The 27,284-nt window shown below is 44.9% G+C and overlaps 1 protein-coding gene across 1 annotated transcript in view; it reads left to right on the top strand.

The window, feature by feature from the left end:
- Positions 1-27,284, top strand: part of SPOCK1 (SPARC (osteonectin), cwcv and kazal like domains proteoglycan 1) — a 545,125-nt gene that overhangs the window by 308,152 nt on the left and 209,689 nt on the right. The gene's annotated exons all lie outside the window — the stretch shown is intronic.

The following is a 27,284-nucleotide window of genomic DNA, read 5'->3' as shown; positions in this document are numbered from 1 at the left end:
TTCTGTCCCTTCCTGGCCAGTCTTTACTTGCTTCCTCTGCTTCATTTTCCTCCATAGCGCTTATCCTTAATAAACCACATTTTACTTGTTGATCGTCTGTCTGATACCAATAGAGTATTAGCTCCATGAAGGGAAGAATTTCTGTGTATTCATTACTCTAGACCAGTGTTTTTCAACTTTTTCCCCGCATTATCACTCTCCTATGGAGACTTTTCAGATTTTTTTTTTTTTTTTTTTTTGCTAATTGCCCCCTTCCATGAAATTTTATTGTCACGCATATACCATACATCTGTTTATGTACTATATCTGTACTTTGTATATAAAAGGAGTAAGAATTTTTCCATCCCTCAAAAACCCCTCGAGGATCAGTGGTGCCCCTTTGAGAATGCACATTCTAGACCTACTGCCCACAAGGGTGCCTGGAGCATAGCAAGCGCTCAATAGTAGTTTACATGTGTCTATTTCTAAAATTTCATCTTTTTTTTTTTTTCAGTAGCAGCCAAACAAATGTTGGCTAACCACTTGCTAGGTATGTGAAGGGATCCTTCTCACAGTGTGTGAAGTGCTCATTCTTCTTATGAGTCTGTGATCAACCAGTAAAGGGAATACTTTGATAGATGGTCTTATTTAAACCTGTAATCATCCTTGACGGTTGATGCATGAACAAAAAGCCAGCACACAGATCTACTAACTGCTCTAACTACTGGTATTACCCTTTGTTACCACTTAAGCTGTGGTCCTGAAACTGACCTGTTTGATGACAGAGCCCCCCCTCCCCCAGTGGTGGCCTTACCCAAACAGAGGATTACCCCAGAATGAGGGTGGGGACCAAACAGAGGCACTTCAGAAAGCTTCTTAGTATGCTGTGGACTTACCCAGGCACCTTGCATGTTTCCAGATCACCTGATAATCTGCAGCTTCTCTGTCCTCCTTCCTGATGGACTATATATGTGGCGTGATAAAAGCCAGCAATTTCTATTGCATTAAACAAAATAAGAAAACTTGAGGCTTCGTGCTGTCCTGTGTGTGTGTTGGGAATAGTAATAAAAGCAAGATAATTGGTGTGTGTCTTTTAAGATGCCAGAGACCAGGAAGACCCTCTCAGACTAAGTCTGACCAAGGCTTTCCCATCTGATACAAACTCAGTGCCTGAAGCCTTGTGCAGGTGTAGATTCTGCTTTCCTTGAGAGGCCTTGGGAGAAATAACTGGCTGTGTGCTTTCCCAGAAAGGGAAGTGTTCATTCATCAGTTTAGGTAGCTTGTTTCTCCACAGAAATATTTCAAATGCTAATTTCCTTAGAAGAGAAGGCCAACATTCTCACTTACTTTTATACCAACAATTACAGGAAAATATGAATATTCATGTCGAGAAAATGAATTTAATTACAGGCTAAGCAGTTATCATAATGAATGGTTCTGATCGTCTGACCCTCATGGCTTAATAATGAAGTTAAATTCCTAAAATTGGGATCTGTTGTCATCTTAGTCATCGACTGAAAGTGAAAAGACTTTGAATTTTTTATTTGCTTTGTTGGGGCAGATTCCTTTCAATGAGACCTAAGTGTGTCATATAATACTGCCTTGTAAGAATTCTCGTTTTGGTGGGGTTAGGAATGTTGTTACATCTTCTGGAGCTTTGTCACAGCCAGATGTCCCTAAAAGTTTCTGATATTGGCTTGGACTTTTATGACATGAAGCCTTGTACTCTTCTTAATAAGTATAACTAATTGGTCATTTTCCTTAGGATGGACATAGCTCAAAAGATGTGTTTATTGAAAGGTGTTGAAATCAGACATTTAAACCCAAAATTTCCAAGGCAATGGGCTATTTGGAGGAAACTTATGGTGAATACTTTTTATAATAAAGTGCCTCTCCTTATATAGGTTTCTACATAGATACTTGGAATTTGTATCTCAGTTTTTCTTAAAGTGACACATACTTGTCTAAGCAGATGTACTTCTGTTGGCCCTGCTTCTGTGGCTGTTGTTTTACTGTAGGGGGATGTTAATTTAAGTGAGTCATTTTAAAAGAAAATTATTACAAAAAACTTTGAAAACATGGATATTAAGTCAAACATCTTAATAAAGTTGAGGGACTTTTTCACTTGAATTTCATTTGAATGTTGCATGTTTCTACTCTGGAACTGTCTTAGATGGCCGAGGATTCAGCATGGAGACCAGCAACGTTCACCAATTGGCTCACTCACTTACTCGCTCACACATCTACTTGGTGGCCATTTGCTAAGTGCCCACTGTGTGCTGGTCCCTCTGAGAGGTGCTGGGGAGGCAGAGAAGAATCTGACTCAGTCCTGGCGTTCAGTGTCCTCACAGTACAGTGGACACTGTTACGTAGTCCAGTGATTACAGTAGGACGCAGTGGAGTTCAGTGGTTAGGAGACTAGATTTAGGTGTCAGCCCCGTGTGACCTCGGCCAAATGCCTTATATCCTCTGAGGCTTAGTTTGTTCATCTTTAAAGTGGGGTCAAAAAGAGGACCAACCTCACAGGATTCCTTGAGAATTAAATGATCTAAATCCATACAAAGTATAGTGTCGGGCACCTGGTAATGCCCAGAAGATGTTCATCCATTCGATAGATGGACAGACAGGTCCTGTAGAGAGGGACTCACCACACATCCAGGTACATGCCACCAGGCAGGGCAACTCAAGTGACAGAATCACTTGTGTGCCCATAGGAGAACATGGGAAGGGCATTTTCTTTTTCCACAGCACTTACCAATATAGTGCTTTGGTGGGAATGAGGGATGGTCAACACAGGATGTGTAGGATGTGACTTGGAAGTTGTTTGATTTTGTTCTTCACTGCTCTGTCTTTGTTCCCGTCTTCTTCCTCCTGCCCCACCCCCCAACTGCTCTGCCCAGAAACACCAGCCTCCAGGGTCAGGAGATGCAGGGGACCCCAGTAGAGGAGGGCCCTCTACTGGGATAAAATTCATGAATTTTACCTTCATGAATTCAGACTCTTTCAAGATTCAGACTCTTTCAGGATCTGCTGCTGAGGCAGACAGAGCTTGGTCTATTACCCCAGACTCTAGAGCCAGAGAATCTTGCAGGCCGGGGCTCTGTAAAGGTTCACTTTTTTAAAAAAGTGGCTTCTGCAGGACCTCCTCACTTTTTTTTTTTTTTTAAATTTTATTTATTTATTTATTTATTTATTTATGGCTGTGTTGGGTCTTCGTTTCTGTGCAAGGGCTTTCTCTAGTTGCGGCAAGTGGGGGCCACTCTTCATCGCGGTGCGCGGGCCTCTCACTATCGCGGCCTCTCTTGTTGCGGAGCACAGGCTCCAGACGCGCAGGCTCAGTAATTGTGGCTAACGGGCCTAGTTGCTCCGCAGCATGTGGGATCTTCCCAGACCAGGGCTCGAACCCGTGTCCCCTGTATTGGCAGGCAGATTCTCAACCACTGCGCCACCAGGGAAGCCCCCTCCTCACTTTTCGAAGGCAAAGCATCTCTAATAGCCAGGACTAGAACCCTATAAAATCATCACATCACTCCTGGAAAAAGTTATCTTCAGTAAACTAGGCCGGGACTGAGACCTTTCTTCCTAAGCACTTAACACAGGGCCCCGTGCTTGGCAGACATTTGTGGACTGAAAGAGTGGATGAGGGATGAATGAGTCCTTTGACTGTGATGAGACACAGGACGTTAAGTAGAGGCCCCGTGCCAGTCAGTGTTTCTCCACATCTGTGTGCATTTCTGGTAACGTGGTATGCTTGCTCGTGGAATTTGACCTGGGATTTTGTTTGGCAGTATTTTGAGCTTCTATTCACTTGGCGAAGAAAAGGCATGATTCTTAACTGCTGTAATTTTACCTTCATGAATTCAGAAATGTGATTCTGGGAATAATGAGTTCCCTTTTTAGAAGGAAACTTATTCGCAGAAATGCCAATTCCTGGCTCATTAGACCTGTTCTCATCCTGCAGACACATGACTGTCCCTGGAGCAGGCCCTGTCAAGTTTGGGGACAGTCTTCCATTTTCCATTCTCTGCTGCCCCCAGCCAGCTCTCCCTCTCAAAAGTAAGAGTTAATATTTAATGAATGGACCTTTGAGACTTTCACCGTCAGAACCCTGCTTGCTTACCGCTCTGCAGATAATTTTGGATGAGTGATTTTTATAACCTTAGTATCATTATTCCTGTTCACACAAAGAACGCAGTGTATTTGTGGAAACAGGCTATTGGACAGGTTGATCCGGTGATGAGAGCATTTCCTGGGTGCAGAGTTGTCAGGAGTCATCTGTCTGGAGAGGTTCCAGGTATGCTTCCAGGGGAGAAAGCTTGGTATCAAACAGGTTTCTTCTGATGTGCCTACCTAAGACCCCCCCTCCCCACACCCAGAGATTGCAAAGAGGAGTACCTCGGAGGGAACCCTGAATTTCCTGATTGCCCTATTTCTGATTGCCCTTTTGGAGGCCGCCTGGGCGCTGCTTTCTTCCTTGCTAATGATCTTCCTTCCTATTTCCGTGCCTGCCTCTGCCTACGTGCCCAGCAGCTTGGTTACCTGTTCCTGACTTTCGGTGGTGCTGTCTGCGCTCCCCTATCCCCTCTCCTGACATGGTGTCTGATGAGGAAGAACTCCTTCTGGGCATGTCTGGGACCACCTGTCCTGTATGCCTCAGGGGTAGGGGAAGAGTCTGGCTGGTTCCTAAGGACCTGATTCTGGGAGCTTGCTTCTGCCATGTCCTGGGAATGGGATAGATAGCTCCTCCTTTGGGTGTAGGTAGCTGAGTCGCTTAAGTTGTCAATTTTCCCTGTAAAGCTTGAAGAAAATCCAGTCTCTCCAGAAGGAACTAAATAAGTAGCATTATTGTTCTTTTGTTTAATTCATGAGTTTTCTGGGATTCCCATTTCAAGTATTCATTAGCTTGAAAAAAAAAGTTAATTTCTCAGCTGTATGAACTATGTGTTTCAATCAGAATTAAGCAGAAATGCTGTTCTGTAGTGGGCCATTAGTTGGAGGACTTACAGTATCTGAGAACCACATGTTAGGGCTAGACATGGGACATTCTCCTTCTGAAACTTGATGCTGTGGTCACCTTAGGTGTATCTTTTCTCCTGTTTATCTCTACTCCATTAGAAGAGGCTCTGTCCTTTGCATAGAGAGGTCTCCCCCTCAGCCTGCTAAACTGGGAGTCAAGAGATGAAGTTGTTAGTTCCAGCTCTCATGAACCAGCTGTGTTACCTTAAACACATCACATCCCTCTAACAGGATTCAGTTTTCTCTGGCAAAGATGAAGACAAAGGATCAGGTTTCATCTTGAATTCTGACCAGTTAGAAATGGATCTGTGGTCATAAGTCAGTTGGGGAAAATTCTGTGATTGATTAGCCATGTCTGCCACAGGTAAGGAGAGGGTGAGGGGTGGCATCCCTGAGCCAGGTAATGCCAAAGCCCCTCCTGTTTCTGATGTTCTCTATCTGTATAGAAACGTCAGAGAGGTGGGCTTGTGCAAGTGAGATAGTACGGCGTAGGGGATGGGAGTGTGGTTGGAGCCATATGGACTGATTTCTGTCCCAGCTCCATCACTTACTAGCTAGGCTACCTTGGATGAGTTACTTATCCTCTCCAAGCTGCCGTCTCCCCTTCAGCAAAAGGAGAATGCTGTAGTCCTTACCTCATGAGAATGGCACGAGGGTTGAGTCAGGCATTTTTAAGTCCTTTGCATAGTAGGTGATCAATACAAATGTGATTGAGCTGTGTAAGGAATGTACTCAGTACCTCCTCCGGTAACGATGGCTGACTGCCAGGCAGTCTTCGTTGCTTTTTTTTTTTTAATTTTTTAAATTTTTTAGCCATGCCGCGCAGCATGTGGGATCTTAGTTCCCTGACCAGGGATTGAACCAGCGCCCTCAGCAGTGAAAGCACAGAGTCCTAACCACTGGACCACCAGGGAATTCCCTCAGGCAGTTTTTGTTTCTAAACCATAGTGGATTGGTCCACATTGTGGGTGTGGATGATGACTTCAGAGAAGTACAGGGGTGTCATGGCCAAGCCTGGAAAGGAAATTCCCATCTTTACAATCAGGGAGCGTATGAGCTACAAGGGGTCACAGGGGCCCTGTTTTCCAGGTGGGACATTAAACTTGAGGCTGGGGTGGGGAGGGTCTTGTCCAAGGTCACCAGGTGAGGTGGAGGCAAGGTGGGCCCTTTTCCTGAACTCTACCCTCTCTGCCCTCTGCTTCGAGCTGCCTGGCTAAGTGGCCCCTGCAGGGAGAGGAGGGGGCTCAGCTCCGTGTGCTGGGTGTCACTCAGGGCTCCTAGGACTGGCTCTGGGGAGCGATTTAAAGGGAAGCAAAGTGTTGCTTTGTAGTCATTGGAAGCATATTTATTTATTCATTATGTTTGAGGAGAGCCTTCAGTACTGGAAAGAAATGCTTCAGTCAACTGAGTTTTATTTTCTCTGTCGGTTTATCTTGAGTCTGCATGGTTTCCCCAGGCCCCCTGTCTTCTCTCTATTTGCAGCGTCAAGTCTCGACTCTCCTGCCCCTTCTGCAGAAGGGAACCTTTAGAATCTTGCCTCCTAACCCACCTCCCACCCTCTGGATTCCCTCTCAATGCCCTTAAGCCCCCAAACTCCTGCCTGATGCCTATTTTAAAAACACACATCTGAGCACATCGTGCCTCTGCTTAAAACTTGGCCCCTTGTGGCCTCCGGCACCCCCGCCCCCAACACAGCCCCACCCCCAACACAGCCCCACCCCCAACACAGCTCCGCCCCCAACACAGCCCCACCAAGCTGCATCCTTCAGGCTCCGGCCTCTGCCCATGCCTTCCTCTCTCCTTCGTGCCTTTCCCGGACTCCTTTCCTTGTGATTTCCTATTTAATCTGAAAGATAGGCAAGTGTCACCTCTCTCAAGCCTTCCCCACTGATGGCTTCACAAACCACCCCCAACCTGGGCCCGTCCAAGAAAAATTGGGTGGGGATTTGCTCACCTTTATTCTCTGCTCTCAGTTCATACTTGTTTATCTTACTAATATGTTGCATGATCCTTAATGGAAATAATGTTATATTATACAATTCTTTATCCACTATTTGCTATTACAGTGGCTTTCTTGGAACAAATATTTAATAAATGTTTGAATGAATGCACCATAATAGCTAATGCTTGGCCATGTACAAATATCTCACCTGATTATCTGGAGATTCTTGTGTGGTAGTGTCAATTAGGATCTCCACTTGAGAACTGAGAAAAAAGGACAAAGAGAATAAGTTGTCTACAAGGCATAGTAAGTGATGGAGTAAGGATTTGAATGCAGGATATGAGATTTCAGATCTCCTACTCCTTATGCTATGGTGAATGAAAGTCACGCATGGCGATCAGTCTTTGTCCAAGATGGTCTTCACCTAGCAAATGCATTGCCCACTCTCACCTGTCTGATTCCTTTGTGTCTTTTAGGGTTTGCTTTAGTGCCCCATCCCCCTGCCATGCCTTGGATCGCCCTGTGCTCACCACTCGTTTGACAGGGAACATTTTGTAAGGAGTCATCTTTTCATTGTACATTTCACTGTGCCACCTGGATCATTTACTCCTATAAGTGAGAGACCGTATTTTGATTTTGAACCTGGATTGACCCCCAGCCCTGCCACTTTTTGACCTTGGTCCAGTTACTGACCTCTTTAGATCTCAGCTACTTTATCTCTAGAATAGGGAGTTATATGTTCCCACGCACTTGTAGCTAGCCTAGTGTCTGGGGATTCCCCTCCACAGTGAACCCTCATGCGTCAGATCAAAAATAAGCAGTCACTGCAAAGGTACTTTGTGGTTTCCAGATCTGCCTGGAAACTACAACATTTGACTAACCCAGGGCCTTATGGAACTTTCTACCACAAATACCCAGGTAGAGGAACATGAGCCATACTGCTGAGAAGTTTGGGGTGTGGCCTGAAGCAGTCTTCCACAAGCCTTAAATTCCTTTGAAGTCTTAGGTTTCATCTTTAAAAATTCATACACATTTTGAATTATGTTCCTTAATGTCTGTGTTTACTGTGGTATGAAAATGTGTAAAATTGCCACCCACTAAAATTTATATTCCAGGAAGGTGCTACCATCATAGCTACTCTGGTTTCCTTTGTACGTTAGATATGGTGGCGCTCCAGCTTTCTCTCTTGTCCCAAGAGCTTAGCTGATGTGTCTTCTCTAGGTGAATGGGGGGAGTCTAATCTCAGGGGCCCTACAGAGCACGGTTCTCCTTTTGCTGGCTCAAAGGCCGTACCTTGTTGGAGGGTGAGTTCTCTGAGGGGTTGAGGCTGCTTACCTCTTTGCTTAGGTGGCAGCTGGATTTTTGACATTTCTTAGAAGGAATATACCTGTTTTCTATAGGGGCAAAACCAGCCTCCTCTCAGGTCCTAGATGAGAAAGCCTAGACAAAGCTTGGTTCTTGGCATGTAATAAATGTTCAAAACGTTTTCTCCCACTGAAATTACATACCCTGCCACCCATCAACCCCGGCTCATATTTATCCCTCACTGGACAAGGGTTTATCTTTCATTTGCGTGAGTCATAGTGCTTGTGAATGTTTAGTACACGGTATTCATTTGGTCTGCACCTAATTAAGGAGCAAATATTTATTTTTTCCTTGGAATGGAAACATTGAGGATTTTTTAAAAATTGGGATAGAACTTGCTAATTAAAACATATATTTGCATAGGAATGGAATATTTCTACAATAAAATTATCATGATTTAATGTGCTGTGAATTCTGCCTCCCATTATCTCTAATTCAGATGTTAACTTCCTTCAAAATGAGCTCAAGGACAGATTCCTCCTCAGGAGACCTCCTCAGGCCCCACCGATCTCTCCCTCCACCCCCGTTATTAGCCCCGATCATTTATGTCCTGAAACTGGCACTTGGTGTGTGAGGCATTGGTTTTGTTTGTTTTATTAAGCCTTTGTCTCATTATTGATCCTAATTGGTTTGAGGGCCAATAGACCACAGCTATCAAGAAACGCTTATTCACTCATTGAATATTTTGTAGTTGTTGTGTAATTGCAATGTGCCAAAAGTGTGCTGTAGGGAAATAATGGTGAACTAGATAAACTTGAACCCTTCTTTCTGAATGAATAATGAAATCAGTGCCCCCTGTGAGGGCACACTGGTCCTCAAGAAGTGACATAACTTTCTGGTGTCTGAATGGTTCTGATTGTACTAAGGTGGCAGTACATACTACATAGAAGGGCTCTGGGTTTGACTCAGACAGGCCTGGGTTGGTCTGGTTTCACCACTTAGCAGCTCTGTGACCGACCATGGCCGACTTATTTCTCCTCTCTCAGCTTCAGTTTTTTCATTTATAAAATAGGAATAAAAATAATATCTCTTTCATAGGTTGGGAAGATTATAGTAAGTCCTCTACATACGAATGAGTTCCGTTCCGAGAGTGCGTTCGTTAAGTCCAATTTGTTCCTAAGTCCAACAAAGTTAGCCTAGATACCCAACTAACACAATCGGCTATACAGTACTGTACTATAATAGGTTTATAATATTTTTCACACAAATAACACAAGAAACACAAGAAATAAAACATTTTTAATCTTACAGTACAGTACCTTGGAAAGTACAATAAGACAGTACAACAGCTGGCATACAGGGGCTGGCATTGAGTGAACAGGCAAGAAGAGTTACTGACTGGAGGAGGGAGAGGAGGTGGGAGATGGTAGAGCTGAAGGATCGTCAGCAATAGGAGACGGAGGGCAAGCTGCAGTTTCACTCACGCCTGACGTTGATGGAACGCACGTTCACATCTTTGAAAGTTTGCAGCTTGAAGGTTCGTATGTAGGGGACTTACTGTAATTGAGATAAGACAGCACCTGGCTCTTAGCAAATAATAGTAATTGGTTAACTATTCAGTATAATTTAGAAATATTTGCGCTCCTATTGTGTGATAGATCCTGGGCTAGATGCTATGCCAAGTATTGGGGTCTGTGTGTATGTGGTGACAAAGCTCCTTACCCTTAAAGACTTTTGGTAGCAATTTTCTTTGGTCTAAAGTTTCCTAGTGCTGATATAAATTGCAAGCAGACATGAATGGATGCACATTAAATTTGTGGCTTTTTTTGGGTGGCATATTCTGTTGCTACCCTTCTTGCTTTAGGAATAGAATGAATGAAAATGGTAGCACCAGGGCAGTATTTTGGTCTGGTCTGGGACCCTGCTGCATCGAGCAGCAACCTGGGCCAGGAGGAAGGTCATTGCCGTCACAGTGGTATCTGCTCTCCCAGGTGTGTGTGTTGCCCCCTTCCCTGGAGCCTTGCTGGAACTCCAGGAAGCAGGGATTGCTTCCCTGTTTCACAGATGGCACCAGTAACCCATCCAGATTGCTGACTTAGCTGAGGACGTGCGGTCAGTGAGTGGCAGAGTGGGGACCAGGGCTTGGTTTCCTGATTCCTAAGCTAGTCCTTTCCCGGTGCTTTGGAGACTCAGGGTTTAGAGTCAGACGCCAGCCTCGGCACCCACTTTGAGCTTCAGTTTCCTCTTCTGTACAATGGGAAATAGCACTCATTGCTAGAGGTTTGGTGGAGATGACGTGAGAGAATGTAACGGCCCTGCACGGAGCTTGGCTCCTGAGTCTGTGAGTAAGAGCCGTTGGGAGTGCTCTTGTCGGTATAGACATGCGGAGAATCTCTGAGGCCCCCTGGGTGTGAAGTCTGTTTCTGCAGCTTACTTGCTGTGTGACCTTGGGTTAGTCGCTGATCCTTGCGAAGCCTCAGTGTCCTCATGAGTGAAATGGGGACAGTGCCAATTAACACACGCAGTCCAAATGGCAAGTGCTCAGCAAATGTTCGTTACCACTATGATGTCGATGACGGCGATGATTTTGCTTTGCCTCTCCGCTCTTTCCCCCTCATCCAGAATGAAGCCCATGACTGTGGGCCTCAGACCTGGGCCTTTTGTCACCTCTAGCTGCTGCAGTAGCTGGCTCTTGCCTTCCTGAAAGGGTCCTCAGTGAGGTGCAGAGGCTGCTGCAGTGCCCTGAAACCAGGTCTCATTCCCTTGACCTCTCCCAGGCAGCCAGCAGCTGGAGTCTGGGAGGTCAGAGGCAGAGCCTGGGGCTGTGGTTGCCTCCTGCAGCAGACAACCCAGAATCCTTGGTCCAGCCACCGCCTGGAGCTGTTATCCGTGTGTAAGACGCTGAGCCTCTGACCTTGTCTCCTGCAAGGAAGCTCGGCGGCAGGGGAAGCAAATCTGCCAACGCACGAAACACAAATTCAGGAAATTTTGGAAATTCAGCCCGAAAGGGCTAAGACTCCTTGCCCCTGGCCCTGGGCTTTTAGGTCAGTCATGGACTAAACAGGTAACCACCTGGTGTCCTCCTCACCTGACCAAGATGTGATTGTTAACCAGGCAGCCTGCAAACAATTCGGGCCAAGGTTGATGAGAGATTCCTGCCGCGGTTTGAAGGAATACTAAGAAATTACACCATCATCACCAGGTTAGCTACACTGTATTGCGTTGCTTATTACATACCAGGCACCGCACTAAACACTTGATGCAAATCATCATGGGTTCTTAGCAACACCCCTATCGAAGTAGGTGCCATCAGGCCCCTCATTTTATGGTTGTGGGACCTGAACCTCAACTTAGTGACTTACTTGCTCAAGGTCACACAGCTAAGGAGTAGCTAAGGTGGAAATCTGAGCTGTGTTTGACATTGCAGGTCTTGCTCTTAACTATTACGCTAAAAACGTGACCCAGGGTAGTGGGGGCTCAGGTGAAGGATTGTAGTCCCTTACCTCTCTGAGCCTTAGTTTCCTCATCTTTAAAGAAACAGCACCGGAGTGGGGCTTGGGAGTTTCCTTCCAGAGCTGTCCTTCTCGGTCTTCTTTCTCTGTGGGCATCAGGTGTGCATAGGGCTGAGTGCTACCCCAAGCTCGTCTCCCAGCAATGATGTTCCAGCTACTGAGGAGAGGGGGACTGTGTTTCCATATTGTTTTGGCTCATTGGCAGGAATCATTGCTCACTGTCTTGTGGACAGACTGCTAAGCGGGATGAGATAAGCTTGCAAACCCTCATCACATCATGCAGGCCAGGCTTATTGGCGGTTCTGGGTCCTTAACTGGCACAGAACAGGACTGGAGGAACGCAGTTAGACAATTAGAAGACGAAAGCTGTAACATGGACCCCTGGGCAAACCTTCCCCTCACCCCAGCCACTCCTGCACACCTTGCTTGACGGATGGCTTACGTTGAATGTGAAAGCTCTGGGACTCGCAGTGATGACTTACTGGGTAAAGGCTTTCGTTCCCTCTCCAGATGACCCCTCGTCCCAGACTGGGTGCTCAACCTGTGTTATAATTGTATCTTGTATTCTGTGTTCTCTCCTGTACTACCCTGAGTTAATAAACAGGGTTGCTCAGAGGTTCTAAGGAATAGAATGACGTGACTCTTGAACAAAACTGATCATTGGCAAGCATTTCAGACACAAGCGCACATGGTTCAGTCTTAATTCTCCAAAGACGAAGATGTGATATTGCTTTGACTCCCCTACTAAGTTAAGTAGTTTACTCAGTTCTAGCCTGAGAAGTAACAAGGAAGTAAGGGAACTCTCTGTTCTTTGATCATTCCATTTTCAGTGTTTCTTTGAGATGAATTCATACAAAACTTGGCCCAGTTTCTTTTGCCTGTTATATGATGCGTGGAGGGGGGGTATGTGTGAACATGTGTGTATATGTACAAAAAGAAGGGAAATTGAAAGTCGCTTAACTGATATTATGCAACTGACATCTCCCATCACTTTGCCTCATTGTCCTGTGTATAACAGGGTGAAAATGTCACCCTGAAATTCTGTAGAATTGGAAATACAAGGAGGAAAATCAGCTATCCTGGATCATATATTTGGTCCCAAGCTCTTTCAGTTCCTGGCTTTGTAACAAAAAATCAATATCAAATCTAGTCGTGCTGGCAAAGACACAGGCTCGAAAAGGCTACAGTGGAACATTGAAAGCACTAAAAGTCCTTGAGTCTTAATGCCCCAAAACATAAAATATGGATTTATTATATTTAGTTTTCAGAAGAGTTTATATTTCCCTGCTTTTCTTGTGGTTTTATATTTGGGTACGAAGTGTAGTATATGAATCTTTTTAAACTTGATCCCAGTAACTATGTGCTCATTGACCATATGAGTCAATTTTCCGCCTTCTAACATAACATAACTTCCCTGGCCATTCTCAGGCTGGAAGGTTGGGTTTTGTTTTGTGTCGGATTTGACTGACACTGGGACTGAATTCCCAGGGGCCCAGAATGGAAGCACAGAACAGTCAAGCATTTCATGGTTGGTCTGATTTAATCAAGTTTGGCTTCTTCTTATCTGTCGCATGAGCCTCTCTTGTGGTTCTTGGCTCAACAAATTATTATGAAAATGGTTTCACATTTGCTGCCTGCTTCCAACTTTGGGAAGGATATTTACAGTGTTTCTATCAGTCTGAGTCATATCGGAGCAACATCAAGTACCCTCCATATCTACTTAGGGTTAGAACTAATTTGTTTATAGCCGGAGGGTCATATGCAGTGCTGGCTCCAAAGTGGCCTGGCTCTTTAGGGCTTTGGGGGCCTTGACAGCTTTGAATTACCTAATGGAAAATATATTTTGGAAATAGGAAATAGTAAACACTCTTTGTGAGTAATTCTTACCATGGTGTGGGATTTGATAGTGAAAGGGAGAAAATGTCGTTGCTGCCACATTCAGGAGACGACAAATAGAATGTATCTTTTTTTTTTTTCTTCTTATTAGTCATCCATTTTATACACATCAGTGTATACATGTCAATCCCAATCTCCCAATTCATCCCACCCCCACCCCCACCCCCCCGCTGCTTTCCCCCCTTGGTGTCCATACGTTTGTTCTCTACATCTGTGTCTCTATTTCTGCCTTGCAAACCGGTTCATCTGTACCATTTTTCTAGGTTCCACATATATGCGTTAATATACGATATTTGTTTTTCTCTTTCTGACTTACTTCACTGTGTATGACAGTCTCTAGATCCATCCACGTCTCTACAAATGACCCAATTTCGTTCCTTTTTATGGCTGAGTAATATTCCATTGTATATACGTACCACATCTTCTTTATCCATTCGTCTGTCGATGGGCATAGAGAAGTCTTAAAAGGACTTTTCCAAGAGGACTTTGCCTGCTGTGGTGAGGCAACCCCAGACTACAAAGGCTGATTTTTTTTCCAGATTCATGTATCGTTTTTTTTTTAAGCTGGCTCGTCAGGTGAAAGGGAGGAAATAACCTTTACTGAGTGTGCTCTCTGAATTCTCACAGCAACCGTATGAAACAAGAATTATTATCCCAAGTTCGTGAATGAGGAAACAGAGGTGGGCGGGGTCAGGGAATGTGGATTGATGCTCAGGCCATCAGGAAGGGATGAGACAGGGCTTCGCACTCGGGCAGCGCTCTCTCCCATCTGCATTCCTTTTGCTCCACGGGTAGAGTTCTTTGTGGTTTTATTTCAGATACAGAAAAGGTGTCTGGATGGCACAGCCTCTTTTAGGGAGGCTGAATGGAGTTGTGAAAACCTCAGTCCCTCCCATCTATGGGCGTGTGGCCTGGGCAGTTTTCTTAACCCCTCCAAGGTTTCATCTCCTCATCTGTAAAAATGGGGACACTATCCCCAAGTTCACATGGTTGTCCTTATTAATAATAGATACCAGGATTGGACAAAATTATTAATATGGGCGTGTCCATGGGGCTCCCTGCTCTGTCAGCCACCAAAGAGAATCCTGGAATTGCCAACCCCATTTTTTCTCTCCTCCTTCCTTGTAAATAGGGCAAAAAAGAAAGTCTCTCTGGTTGGGAGAGAGGCTAAGCCGGTCAAAATAATTAGGGCCAAAGGAAAAAAGACTTTTCGATTGGGAGAGGATGAGGGATTTTGGTGGAGGCCAGGCTCTTCTGGGGGTGGCGGGGGGAGGATGGCATGTGGATCACTGTGGCTGGGGACTCTGTATTTGCATCCTTTTCACATGCTTTTCAGAGATATTAAAGGATGGAATTCATTTTTTAAGTTAAATGAATAAGCTGTGCTCTGATTTTAAGCCATGTAGGATTTGGGATGCGTAAGCGATGATCTTTAAAAAGAATAATCATGATAGTAAATCACAGAAAGTACAGTCAGCGTGTGTGGAGCGTGGGCTGAGCCCTTCACATGCTTTTCATCTCGTGTAATCCTCAGACAACCTAGGAGGCATCCAGCACAGGGCCCAGCATATCTCCTACGCTCAGGAAACGTTCCTTTGTCCCTCTGTCATAACGCAGGGTGGCCACTTCCTCCGCTGCCCCACTCCTGCTGCCACCTCTCCTTAATTCGGCCCCTGGTGGTGCCCCGTTTACCATCTCACGCTGGGGGAGTAGGAACCTAGGTGGCCTGTTGTAATCTGGAGGAAAAGCTAATGCAAACCCAGGGCCAGTCTTCAGTGAAGTGCTGTAACCAGAGCCTATACCTCTTTCCTGACAGTTAAAAAAAAAAAAAGTTTGATTGAGAAGATCATGAAGGAAATATATGTGCATCTATAAGTCATTTATTCACCATCCCTTACACATAATAATAAATCAGGAGAATGCTGGTGCTGGTATTTTGGTTCCAGCTTACAATAGATCCCACTGGAAAGGCTCTCTGCTGGTGGGCCTGCTCCGAGCCTGCATGTGCCCTTCGTGGTCAGTGTGGGATGTCAGCAACCCAGACAGAAGGACAGTTGTGCTGACCTCTGATAGGACTGGACAGGACTTGTCAACAGGCCATTCAGAGACCCCAGGCTGGATACCAGAGAACCTGGACAAAAGGAGACTCCAGCGGCCTGAGTTGAGACTGGACCTGAGAAAATCTATGTCACTTAGGACAAAGGACTATACTTGTAAAAAAAATATATATGTGTTCAGTGAAAGTGTGCTGTACTCTCCTATTCCAGAGAGGCTGGTGCGATTCTGGTTTAGTGTGTGCCCTCTGCCGTCACGTGGCTGGGTTCGGCTCTGGGCTCTGATACTTATTCGGCATTGTGTCCCTTTGTCAAGTTCCTTAATTTCTGGTTCTCAGTTTCCTAGCTTGTGAAGTGCGGTTAATTGTCCTATCTTTATGGAGCATTTGAGAATTAAATAAAACAACCCAAGTAGATTGCATAAGACATTGTCTGGCACGTAGTTAATGTTTAGTAAATGTCAACTATGATGATATTTATGTGCAGTTTTTCCTGTTTATATTAATTACGCTGGTTGTAACAGATTAAAAGCAACTTCAATTTGTAGGACTATATTAGCATTTCCTAAATGTGTCTGTTAACTTGTATCATAACAGCCCTAAGAAGCAGTTGGGTAACACAGGTGAGGAAACAGAGACCCAGAAGGGCAAGTCATTTGTCTTACGTGCCCACGTGGTAAAGAGAAGGGCCAGGAATTCAGCTGAGTGGCTGCCTGGGCTTCTCCCTTTCTTCTGTGAGCCTCTCTAAAAGAATTTCCCCTTGTCTGGCTTTTCCAGCTGGCAGGGACTCATACCTACCTCTCGGTGTGTTTGGCAGTCCCCTGTAATTGAGAAGCCCTTGTGGGGGCCGTGCAGGTGGGCTCAGCGCGGGCCGTCTGGGAGGCCTGAACACCTTGGTACATAAGCTGCAGGTGCTTGACTGGAGTTCTCAATCACTCCAGGGCTCTGTGTTTGCATTCTTGGGAACCCCTTCCTTGAACCCACCCTCCAGTGTGCTCTGACTCAGGGGTTCCAGTTGGCTTCTTGGAATCCATTCTCATCTGTCAGCCTTAACAAGTGTGTTCAGTGGGTTTTTGAACACCACTGATGGTTCTTCTAGAGCAATTGAAAAAGATGATACATAGTGAATCTTGCCTTTCGAGTTTCTGTGCTGCAGGATAGTGTTAGGGTTATGAGTGTGTTTTCTGGTCTGTCTGCCCAGGTCCTCATCACGGCTTTACCACTTGTAGAATGTTTGACCTTGGGCCTTGTGTGTTGACCTCTCTTGGCATCTTCATGTCAGCTCTCCATCCAGTCGTGGCGGTGGCAGTGATAGTACTTTTCTCCTAGGGCTCTGGTGACTACTAGGTGAATTAACTCGTGCAGAGCGCTTAGAACCTTGCCAGGCACCTGTAAGTGCTCTGTAAAGCTTCGTTAGTCGTTTGTTTTTCCTCTCACTTAACTGTCGCTCTTTCCGGAGACTAGCCTGGGCCAGCCTGCCACAGACATTGGCCTCTGTCTGTGTTTGCCGAGCAGTGAGAGGTGCTGTTTTGCCTTCACCGGTAGCTGGACCTGACTGTGCATTTCTCTAAAACTGAGGCCAGGAAGCCGTTTCAGGACCTGAGGACACTGGGACGCTTGCAGTCACAGCTGCAGCTGGTAGAACTGCTGGATCCCGGTGCGTAGTCCTGCCATCTACTTTCCGCCGCCCTGCTGCGAGGACTCATCGCTGCCAAGGCCTGAGCTTTTACATCTCGTAGAGTCTTGGAGGTGAAAGCCACCTGCCAGATTGTATGGTCCAATCAGTCATTTCCTGTGAACTGTTGACTAGTCTCTGCTTGAATACTCTAAGGGACAGGAACCTCACTACTCAGAGGGAAGGCAGGTCTTTTGCGACAAGGAAGCCTTCCTTTCCCTTAGATGTGTCGGCTGCCTCATAACTTCTGCTCATATGAGTTTTCTCTTTACCCTGAAACCATGCAGAATAAAGTCTAAATCTTACTTGACCCTATGACAACACCAGACTCACTCATTTTTTATCAAGTTACTACTGTTTGCCAAATACTTGGCTAAGTGCAGGCAGCACAACAGTAAATGAAAGGCGGGCCCCAGTCGCTCTTGCAAAGCCTGTGGTCTCGTGGAGAGATGCAGGTAAACAAGCAAAAGTGGCATTCAGTTGGAGAAGACTGTTGTAAAGAAGCAGATGGGGCACCGTGACAGGAAATAAATCATCTTCTTCGGAGCCACTGGGATTCTCACTTCTCAGGAGGAAATGTTTCAGCTGCATCGTGATGACAAAGAGGGAGCCCCGCTGAGCAAAGGGCGAGGGAATCGCCTGTCACGCAGAGGAAGCCACCTGTGCACGGCCCAGGGGTGGGAGCGGGCCGATGTATTCAGGGAGCGGGCCGATGTATTCAATGAGCGGGGATGGTGCCCCCGGAGTGCACAGGGGGAGGGGACCGTGGTGGGATGTGAGATTGCAGGGTCAGCAGAGGCCTGTTTGAGAGTTGGACTTGACCCCAAAGGTGATGGGCGGCCATGGAAGGGTTTTAAGCTGATGAGCCTGGCAGTTGGATGGAGACTGGATTTGGTGGGGCTGCAGGCGACGGGAGATAAGAAGTGGGGGCTAGGAGCAAAGCTAGTTGCAATCTTGCAGGTGAGCAGATAGATGACACCCGGGGTCAAGGGCCGGAAGTACGAGCAAGGGAGGAGTGGGGAATTGGGGATGTGATTTAAAGGCAGAACATATGGGACAGCACAATGTGTTGAACAAAGGGAATCAGAGAAAGGAGGTGAAATGAAGGCTGACTCTTAGATTTCTACCTCGACCATGAGGTGGGGGGGTGATGCTATTTATTGATGACTCTTAGAAACCAATCAATACTTTTCCCTTTTGTCAGCCTGCCGCCTTGCTTCTGCATCAGAGCTGAGCCAGATCTGGCAGGGCAGTGCTTTCTCCCAGACACAGTGGGGGGATGCATGCAGCTCTCTAGGTTTTGTTTGATCAAGTTTACAAAAACCTCTGCTCTTTTGAAAACTGTTATGCTGCTGTCTGGACATTACTAATAATATTAAGAATAAAATTAAAAATAGCATTAGCATCTATGTTTATCAAGCCAGTGCTAAGGACTTTGTAGGCATGATATTAATTGATGCCTCATAACAAAGCAAGATTAGGGGTAATGATTTCCATTTTACAGAGGAGCAAACCAAGGCTTGAGCTGATTTATTGAACCCGCCCAAGGCTGCCAAACAAATATATAGCACGGATTAAAATCCAGATCTGTCAGGATCCAGAGCCTAAGCTCTTACCCACTAGCCAGAGGTATTCCTCATGTTGACAATATCCCATCTTTTGGAAGAATTCTACTTTCCCCCTCCTTTTGGAAGTGGCAGCATGTCATTAATCCACATTACTTAAGAGGGATTTTCTCTGATGTCCCTCTCATCAGCCTGATTAATTTATGAAGGAGAGACAGTTATGCAAGAGTGACATCGCTCCTCATCTAAATAGTTTCTTGTTTACATGTGCAACGTTAGAAAGCACGCTACAAATCAAAAAGTTGTAAGCCAGGTAGAGTAAACAGTTTTTGTTGATGACTTGGTGAGATACTTTAAATTGATTTAAGCAGTATCGTATGCAAAATTCTTAAGGCTCAGAGAGACAGAATGATTTTCTCATTTAGCTAAAGCACGCATTACCCTTCAGGTAAACATGGTAATGCCATCCTAAGGAAAAAGGGGTAAATAGCAGTAATGATAAGGAAATCATACACTGAACATCAGTAATTAGAAGCAGCTCTTGGGATTTCCCTAGGGAGGTAACGAGAAGACTCTCAGGCCTGGAATCCCTGTGTTGTCCTTTTTACTGAGAGACAGTCATCTCATGCTTTAGCCTTGATTTTGGGAAATGGCCTCATCCCAAGCGGATAGTGATACTGAAGCTCTCATGAGCCTCATTGTCGAAGGTACCAGATCAGGCACCCCTTTCCCTCCATCATGAGGCTGAGCAGTCACTTTGTGGGGTGGGAGGACCAGATCATCACCCTTTGACTTGTCAGTGGCCAAGCCCAGAAAAGTGTTCAAAGTTTATCAGCCATGTCCACAGTGTCAGTTACCAAATTTAGGGCATGAAAAGACAGAAAGTCCTCAGTTAGTTGTTTGTTAAACCGAGGTAATCATTAGCCTAAATGAAGTTTCATTAAGGGTAATGTACTCATTAGGCATAAAATGGCTTGAAAAAGCTTAACTGTCATCATTTCTTAGAATAACTCCAACCTTGGCTAATATGGTTGACTTTCACCCCTGTGCAACAAGCAATCAGCATTTAATTAGTCGAGCACTTTGATTTGTTGATTAGAGCGCATCCAGGACGTGAATATGGATGACGCTCTTCAAGTAACATGTTCAGATCAGCCGCCGCTTTTCTGAAACTACTTGTCCAGCGAGTTTCAAAGGCTCACAATGAATATGGATGTTAGTGATTATTTATAGAAGAACTCCTCTATTCCCATCCTTAGCCTTAACAAAGTTATTTTTGAGTTAACTGTGACCTGATTTTTAATTCCAGGAAAAGAATGCTTTGCTGTTATTTTCCTTTTCAAACTCTGAGCTCCTCAAAATGAAGGAGACGTCTCAGGCTGGGAACATCTAACTCATTTACAAATGGGGGAAACAATTTTTGAGCTCAAATAAAGCCTCCAAGCGCTGTTCAGCATGATTTTTACTCATTACTGCTCCTGGAGGCATGTATGCATGCTGGAAACACCGAGAAATTGATATGTCACGTGCGTCTGTGTGTGTATGTTCTTGTGTACGTCTATATCAGGGTGCATAAATCAGGTCTCAAGGGGAGCTGCATACCGGCTTGTCCTGGGCTTTAGTCTGGCTTCTCTGGTTTGTCCTGTTGCATGATGCCTTCCGGTTTTCCCTTTTATTTCCAATACAAGGAGGACATTAAAATATGTATGTGTATACTAGCAGTATATTCCCATGACAAGTGTTTTGTCCAGATTATGAACAAGCAGGCAACAGACCTCCTCCTCCTCCTACTCCTTTTATTTACCATTTCACTTTCTCCTTCGCACTATTCTATTACTTGTTTTCCCTGCCTTGGGATTGGAAGCCCTGAGGACTTGCTGCAGCTACAGGAGGCTGGGCTGTCATTAGAGACTGAGTCGTGAGAATGGGATCAGGATTGTTTGGACGTGATTGTATCCAGTGACGCAGGGCCAGGTTCTGCTCACAGGGTTGGCGGCACACTGTGCCTTGAAGCCCTGGGCATCCCTGTGCGATGGAGCATTCACCTTCACCCTGGGAAGCTGCTGGGCAGGGGGCCGAGGCATGGGTGCCACGTCTGGGCCTCACCTGGGTTGGGAGTTGCGTGGCCTGCTCTGTTGCAGTTTCAATGTATATAGAAGTCACATGGGTTTTCTCTTCCTATTTTCCCCTGTGTGGAGTGGAACTGGCTATATTTATAATACAGATTCTTTAGCACTGAGGGACAGTTGATGTTGTGAAAAAGATGCAGAGAAAGAGACAGAATGTACCATTCACTGTAGTCTTTGTCAAAATTGGGATTAAACAGCCTTTTTCATTGGGGTACAGAATTTCCTTTTCTTTTCCTTTTCATTTTTCTGGGGGAAAGCTTATATTGCCTTACTTGTTCAAATGAAGTGTCTACATGACGTATTTTCTAATGTTAACACTGGAATTGGCACCGGGGCTCAGATTACATCCCAAATGCACATCTCTGGGGCCCACTTAATAAGGTTCTATTTATATTAACAGGGAGAATATTAAAGTTCTCCCCAAAACAGCTTGAAATGTCACAGTGGCTCTGTTTCTGAGGCATGACAGGAATGAAGTGCATTATTAATTTAGAAGCAGCTAGGTAGAGCGGGCTTCCTCCCCCCCTTAGAATTAAGTGATGAGAATGGGCATTTGTGAAATTGACTGAATGCTCTTTGGGGGATGCTTATTAAAATCCTAACATCGTTCCAGAGCTTTGTAGCAGATTCGTTATCAGCTGTAATCGTATTAGGACTGTTTTGTTTGGTAATCAACATTCCATTCATGGAACCCTTCCATGTGTATCATGCTTCTCTGTTGGTCTAGGCCTTCTGGTCTCTTTTGTTCTGATGAATTAATTCCTCTCCTTTTCTGTCAGTCAGGTCCCTCACCCTCTCTCTCATTCGCGTTGGGCATTGTCTTGCTGATGCCTTTTTTTTCTTCCTGGGCCAACTCAAGAGGACAGTTTCCCCGTGTCTACATTGTTCCTTTTAATTTTTTTTTTTTTTTCTGCGAAAACTACATGCTAAAGCTGTCAGTGGAAAACTTGCCTACTGCATTGTGAAACAGAGTGGGCTTGCTAAATAGATCCCGTTTCTATTCATGGTGTCACCGTCTCAACCCCTCAATTCATATTCACAGTGTTATGAGCAGAGGCCTCCTTGTAGAATCAGTTCTGGGCTCAAGTTCCAACCCAGGAAGGCTTTCTAATTACTCGAAGCCTCCACTTCCTTGTTTGTAAAAGAGGGATTCATAAATCCGTCCATCTATGCATCCATTCATTCATTCACTGAGTACCTATTATGTGCCAAGCAGTGTTCTGATACTATCCTACTACACCTATGGCAGTAAACAAAAATGCCTGCCTTCGTGGAGCTTAGATTCTGGTGAGGGAGACAGTCGACAGTCAAGCTAAATAGGTAAAATCTAGAATCTGTTAGTACAAGTACCAAGGAGAAAAAGTAAAGCAGGGAAAGGAGATATAAAGTGGAGAGTTGATACTTTTTTTTTGGCGGGGGGTGGTGGTTGACATTTTGGATGAGGCTGGGGAAGGCCTCACCAAGAGGGTGACAGTGAGCAAAGACCAGGGAAGGTGAAGAGTCAGATGAAGGGAACACTGCGGTGAGGGGGCAGCAGGTACAAAGGCCCAGTAGAGGAGGTGAGCCTGGCTGGTCTGAGGGATCGCAGGAGCATCTGGGGGAGAGTGAACAGAGGGGAGAGTATTGGGAAATGAGAACAGAGAGGTGATGAGCCATGTAAATATAGTAAGACTCTGACTTTACTCTGAAGAGGGTCAAAGGGCCAAAGCGGGGAGACCACTTAGGAGACTTGTTCTGCCATAGGCTGGGGTGATGGTGGCTTGGACCAGGGTGGTGGTAGTGAGGGCAGTCAGAGGCAGTTGAATTCTCACTGTCTTTTGGTAGATTTGCTAATGGTCTGTGGTGGGAGAAGACTCTGGAAGGAGCTGGTTTGCCTCGGGTAGGTCAGGAGTTCACGTTGGGACATGTTAGAATTTCTCTTGTTGATTGCTGGATATATTGGTCTGAATGTCAGGAAGGGACCCAAGTTGGCTATGTAAAGGTTTTGGGCGTCATCAGCCTGTCCTTGGCTTTTAGAACCATGATGTTGGATGAGATCACCGTGGGAGTGAGTGTAGGCAGAAAAACAAAGAGGTCTGATGACTAAGACCCGTGACTCAGGTCCCCAGTGTTCAGAAGTTGGGAAAATGAGGAGGAAGCACTAGAAGAGGCTGAGAGGAAACTTCTCGAGAGAGGGAGGAAAACCAGGAGAGTGTGACGTCCTGGAAGCCAAGTGGAGAAAGTATTCAAGGGAGAGAGGGAGATCAACTGGGTAAAATGGCTGATGGAGCAAGTAAAATAAGGACTTAGAACTGATGGGGTTTAGGTAGCGGCCATAGATAGCTGAGAACCATCCTTGACATCATCGACTTTTCTCTTGATGATGGCTCTGTGGTGACTCAGGCAGCCTGCAGGTTTTTTCATGACCAGTCTGGACTTGAGATAATATACACAGGACAAAACAAATCATGGCTTGGAAGAGAATCTGTGAGGGGAGGTGCTGAGCCTGAATGATATTAACAAAGCAGAGACATGTGTCAGGCTGGCACTCGTTTTTCCACAGCACGGGGTCTTCATACTATGCCCAGGCTGGTTCTGTGACAGGTGGCAGTTGTCTGAAGGAAGACGGCAGCAACTCAGGTCCTCTGGGTCATCATCTCACAGCATCCACCGACTCAGGCTCTGAGGAAGATGAGTTTTTTCCCCCTTAAGAGTTCAGTGTGAATGATGTAAAAAATCAATGAACAGAACGGTGGACTGGAATTCACAAGTCAAAAATAAACCCTCATAGTCATTGGAAGGTCTTTGGCGTATGATTACAGCAACAGCACAAAAAGGATTATTTTACCGATGGTGCTGGGAGATTTTGCAAAATACTTTAAGATAGGTAGTTCTCACATATAAATCACTCAAACACATTTAGTCATATTGTTAAGTATTTATTCAGAAGAGTTATGTATAAAAAAATGAGAACACATAAAAAACGAAGTCATGGTTGAATTTGCATCTAACCTAAGAACCCTAGACCTTAAAAGTAAAACTAGAAATTTTGACTACACTAAAGTTAAAATATGATCTGGGTCAAAAACAAACCACAAAGCAAATTAAGAAAAATATTACCGCAAGTAAGTCAAAGAGATGATAGTCTTAATATATGAAAAGCACTTACAAATTAATAAAAATGCTAAAACTTTACAAGATGGACAAATACATAAATATAAAATTTCATAGGAGAAATATACACAGCATGAAAAAATGTTTAACTTCATTGGCATTCAAAGAAATATAAAATAAAGATACGATCTTTCTTCTGTTGTTAGACTATGTTTTTTTAAAAGACAATGCTTATTCTCTTCTCTCCTTTTGACAGCTCTTTGTCCAGCCCTTCAGTGGGTTAAGTACTCTGCTAGGCACCATATGAATTCTGGAAAGCAATTCATCATACACAGTACTGAGAATAGAAAAAAAATTTACTCTGTTAAACAGTAATTCATCCTTTAAGAGTATGTCCGAAAGAAATAATTTGAAATGAGGACAAATGCATATGTAGAAATGACATTTATTGCAGCATTATTTACAAGACCAACATTTGGTTAAACTTTATGATGGATTAATTTTGGTCCTACCACATGATGGAATAGTACAGAAACTTTAACTTCTTGTCCTTAATAATTAGGACATAAGGAGACAGAAAACATCAGAATACAATAAAGTTTATATTGTATGAGCCAAATTTTGTAAAATTAAAATAGTGATGTGATTATTAGAAGAACACTAAAATGTTAAAATGTTTATTTATGGATGGTGGCATTTCAAATTATCTTACCTTTCCCATATTTTGTATCTTCCTGACTTAAAAAAGTCTCAACAATAGTGATGATGATGATGATTGAAATAGTGTTTACTGAGTCCTCACCATGTGTCAGGTGTTATATCAAGAACCTCACATAGTTTATCTCATTTAATTGCTACAACTAGGCTATAAACTGGAGGATACCATCATCTCCATTTTCATGGATGTAGAGACTGAACTCCAGGAAGTTACGTAGCTTGCCCAAGGCCAAACAGCTGTGAGGAACTGGTGCTAGACTTGAATCCATTTAATGGGTCCTCATCTCCTGCGTATTGCCTCTCAATGAAAATGCACTGCTGTGATAATCAGAAAAGAAGAATCTTAAAAAAATGTTTTAAAGAATACAATGTGTTCCCAAATTTTATTTTTAAGCTTGTCTATTTTTGTAGAGAAGTAGTATCAGGATTTTTCTCTTGTAGTGGAATCTGGAATTTGAGTATCTACTTTGTGCCAGGCATGCTGCATATATTATCTTAGTTAATCCTCAGAACGGCCTTGGACAGTAGATACTGTGATTCTTATCCTGACTCTATGCATGAGAAAACTGACCTGGAGTGGCCCAGTGGCTTGTCCGTGGATTGTCGTGCATAGCAGAGCTGGGATTCAAAGTGATTCTGCTTCCTTTCTAAGCAGGAACCCTCATACCTCATCCCACAGGGTATCGTGGTCTTTCTGTGTTTGTTGAGCAACATTTTTTTTTTTTAGTTTACCAAAATCAAGCAGACATCAGTATCTCGCTCAAGATAGTCTCTCCTGTTGATGCACATGGGCCCTGGAACTCCAGCATGTACAGGGACCAGAGTAAGTTTTGGTTGTGCGATTGGAGAGACACATGCCTAAGTGGGTTCCGAGGGCTTTGCAGAATCAGTGAGCTTCCCACAGTGGTCCAAAGCACCCAAGATCCTGACTGTGTTGTCAAGATGGAGGTGATCGTCCTCTCATGGGTATCTTGCCCAAAACATTCTCTTTAGGTCACAGGGCAGCTTGAGTCATACTCATCACCCAGGTCCTCCAGCTTTTTTGGGTGGCTGTGTTATTTTCATTGCTGGATGTCAGTTTTCACGGAGCTAGTTGTGGGTCATCTCGTGAACTAGACAGCTTTTGCAAGCCCCTGGGGGCCAAGATTCTTTAACTCAATGAATATACATCAAACTCATAGTGTATGTGGGACACCCTGTTGAGTACTGGCCACACAATGATGACAAAATCAAGCATGGCTCTTGCTCTCCTGGAGCTTATAGTTCAGGGAGGACACATAGTAGTAATCAAATGATCACATAAGTCAGTGTAGTGTTTAAACAGTGATAAGTTCCAATTAGGTACACAGAGCTCCAGCAGGTTATAAAGGGAAGATTTGACTTGACGTAGTTAGAAATGATCTGGGGAGGCTTCCCTGTGGATGTTGCATTGGAGCTGCGACTTGAGGGAGCCGAATAAGTAAAGCAGAGAGGAAAAGCATTGCAGCTAGAGGGAACAGCATGTTTAAATGCCCTCTCATCACAGGTAGTGGGGTAAGCAAGAGGGTTTAAAGGAAGGCCAGAGTGCAGAGAGCAAGGGGGCGGGGCAGGAGATGAGGAAGAGGGACTGGCTGGGGCCAGACCACACAGGGCCATGCAGGGCACCTTAAGGAGTGTTGTCATTACCCTGGCAGCAGTGGGAGCCCACTGAAAGGTTTTCAGCTGGATGTGGAGGGTTGGATGACAGATTTGCGATCTGAAAAGTACCCACTGGCTGGATAGGAAGGACTGGGGCTTGGGGTCTGCAGGTGGGAGATTGTTTCTCCCAGCCTTAGGCTGGGCTAGGAGGGATTGCCTGCAGGGAGATGGACTCAGTGTGGGGAGGGGTGGGAGGGACTGAGGCCGTGATTGACGAGATAATGGGGAGGAAAGGAGAGTTTCTGAGACTCCTATTTCTTAGTATACTTCGCAGCGCTTAGCTTAGTATTGTGCTGGACACACAGTAAATGTTAATTTTGTTAATTTGATGGACTCAGGGGCCCTTGGATGGCCTGAAAGAGTAATTCTCTTCCTTCAGAAACCTTTTCCACTTCCCAGGCGTGGGGCATCTTAGTTACCTTAAGGTAACTAAGGTCCATGTTGTCACCTGTGCTTCTAATCAGCCAGCTATCGATTTGAGGTTCCCATGGGGCCCAACTTGGGTTCAGTTGCTTTGCTAGAGTGACCCACAGAACTCAGAAACTTTTTGCTTACTAGATTACCGATTTGTTATAAAAGGCTGTAACTCAGGAACAGCGAGATGGAAGAGATGCACAGCGCAAGGTGTGGGGGGAGGCAGAGGAGCTTGCAGGCTCTCTCCAAGAGCGCCACTCACCCTGCACATCCCTGTGTTCACCAACACAAGAACTCTGCAAATCCCCGTC

Source organism: Balaenoptera acutorostrata, chromosome 2 (assembly GCF_949987535.1).
Source record: "Balaenoptera acutorostrata chromosome 2, mBalAcu1.1, whole genome shotgun sequence".
Taxonomy (NCBI): domain Eukaryota; kingdom Metazoa; phylum Chordata; class Mammalia; order Artiodactyla; family Balaenopteridae; genus Balaenoptera; species Balaenoptera acutorostrata.
This window is presented reverse-complemented; position numbering and strand designations above follow the sequence as displayed.